The 2,724-nt window shown below is 47.8% G+C and overlaps 1 pseudogene; it reads right to left on the minus strand.

Moving 5' to 3' along the window:
- Positions 1-1,236: 1,236 nt before the first annotated feature.
- Positions 1,237-2,308, minus strand: LOC136386356 (synaptobrevin homolog YKT6 pseudogene; annotated as a pseudogene).
- Between the last annotated feature and the right edge of the window lie 416 nt (positions 2,309-2,724).

Raw genomic sequence — 2,724 nt, forward strand, 5'->3', positions numbered from 1 at the left:
CCAGGATGTGTATGGCAGTAAGAAAATCACACCAGCAGGCTACTTTAAGGGTAAGCCTGAATGTTTTGGCCAGCACAGTGCCCAGAGAAAAAGGGCAAGCAGCAGGTAAATCTGCTAGGGGTAGGGTACTTGGAAATCATGTAGATACCACATTCTGGCTCAAGCAAGAGAAATCATGGCTGTTGGCACTTTCTGTTGAGGTAGTGGGACTTTTGAGTAAAGCAAGAACCAGCACACTTGGAGAAGGATCCCAGAGGATGATATCACACTGGTTGAACCCACCCCAACAGGAGATTCCATGGGGACCAGTCCCAAGGGTGCATCTTGATCTTTTGTCCGCAGGCCACAAAGCAGGTTATGAGGAGGCAGTTTGGAACATGGCAGTAGTACCTGAGAGCCCAGACAGGCCAAGAAGGACCTGGAATGTCCTGGGCCATCAGCTGGTCCAGACTTGTTTCCAGGGATGGCTATCTTTCTGCTGGGTGAAAGAAACAGCCATGTTCTTTCAAGGGAGTCAGGCTTCTGGGAGGGTGGCACTGGCTCAGACCACAGGTGGGAAGCAGGACGTTAGGAGTCCTTGGGTCATCTGGCACCTACTGTTGTTGCCACAGGAAAGGCCACTTGCTACGATGTTGTCAAGACAATCTTGTTACCAGAGAAGCATAAGACTGTGATCCAGACATTCAAAGCCAAACTGCAAGTCAGGGCAGGTGTTCCTGCCCCCATCCAAATACCTCCCAGGCTTCCTGTAGAACTTCATGGAAACCAATCTCACCAGAAATACAAACCATGTCCAGAATCTGTGAATCCTAGTGACTGTCTCATCACAGCCTTGTCCCTGAAGTGTTGGCTCATGCCCTGCTTACCTTCACCGTCTAGTGGCCTTGGGGGCTTTCACAAAAGAATCAAGTATGTGTTCTGCCACCCTCACCCCCAGCCTTTTGGATCAAGTCCACACCCTTTACTAGAGTGTTAAGAGAGTCAAGGGCCCAGGACTGTCCCAGGGATAGAGATGAGCCCATTGGCATCTGCAAGAGAAACTGACAGTTTGTTTTTTATTTGGCCCTAAAACACACTTCTGGGAACCTCAAATTATCTTTTCAAAACTACTGAACATGTGAATTTAAACATGCCTCAGCCCAGGTCCCTTTCCCAAGCCCTCCATTCCTCCCAGTAGCTCCAAAGTAAAAGATAACAGTCTTTCCCAATCCAGGTTTTACATGGCAGCTCTACTTCTCACAAAGCTGTAGTTCTGATGTGAATGCAGGTGAGTTTGCAACATAGGGTCCTCTGTTGGTTGTTATCACATGACTGCACAGTTTTGTTTCCAGACATTCTGTAGAATGCTTTAGAATATATTCCTAGCACTTTGGATTTGGACACCAGATCATCTATCTTCTTGCCTTGTTCTTTTTTTTGTTTGTTTGTTTTTTGTTTTTTCGTGGGGCTTTTTTGTATTTTTCTGAAGTTGGAAACGGGGAGGCAGTCAGACAGACTCCCGCATGTGCCCGACCGGGATCCACCTGGCCTGCCCACCAGGGAGCGATGCTCTGCCCATCTGGGGCGTTGCTCTGTTGCGACTAGAGCCACTCTAACACCTGAGGCAGATGCCACAGAGCCATCCTAAGCACCTGGGCCAACTTTGGTCCAATGGAGCCTTGGCTGTGGGAGGGGAAGAGAGAGACAGAGAAGAAGGAGAGGTGGAGGGGTGGAGAAGCAGATGGGTACTTCTCCTGTGTGCCCTGGCCGGGAATCGAACCTGGGACTCCCACACGCCAGGCCGATGCTCTACCACTGGAGCAAACCGGCCAGGGCCGCCTTGTTCTAACAGAGACTCCAGTGTGTTATATAGAATGATTTGGGTCTCATTTAGTTCAATCTGCACTTTACTCGTGAGTTCAACTTCTCAGGGATTCTGGTATGTACTAAGGTAGCCATCCAGGGCTGCATACTGAATGGTAGCAGGGGATCCAACTGCCCACTTGATCCTTCTGAACTGTTTGGAAAAATTATCCAGCACCTTCACCAGTAAGGTGAAAATCACCCAGGATGAGTACCAGCTGTCAGCAATGATCACTCCTGCAAGACTGTCATTTCTCACATGGACATGACCCAGATATTTTTGTTCTTTGACAGAAACTCTTCTTCCTCTTGCTAAACACACCACAGTCAGCTGACTAGTGAAGGCTGTGAATTTCTGAACACTGGACAAATAGAAGAAGCTAAGGGATGACATGTTATAGGTAGTTTTGAGCAGCACCACCTTGTGCTTGACTTTGTAGAGAATGTTCATAATGTATAGCTTCATGGTGCTATGCCCCAGGGCTGCCTGCTTGGTTAAGGAACTGGCTCACAGTGAGCAACATAGCCACTGTCCCTCATGATCACCTCTAGCTGCTGACATGTCAGATGTCATCTCCTCCTCCAGGGCCCAAGTCTAAACAAATTTAATAATATTGCAATCTCTCTCTTCTCTCTTTCTGTCTCCTCTCTAAATGAACAATTAAAAAACAAAAACAGGAGATGGGAAGATGGCAGTGGAGTAGGTGGACGCACATACGCCAGCTCTCACCACCAAACAGGAATACAAATAAATTTAGGAAAAATCAGTGTGAAAAACCAACTCTGGACTACAAGAACAGCTCTCAAAAACGAAGGAGCAAAGAAGAAGCCACAACAAACCTGATTGGGAGCGCCTGAATCTCCTCTGCTTACAGGAACGGA

This window comes from Saccopteryx leptura, chromosome X, assembly GCF_036850995.1.
Source record: "Saccopteryx leptura isolate mSacLep1 chromosome X, mSacLep1_pri_phased_curated, whole genome shotgun sequence".
Lineage (NCBI taxonomy): Eukaryota > Metazoa > Chordata > Mammalia > Chiroptera > Emballonuridae > Saccopteryx > Saccopteryx leptura.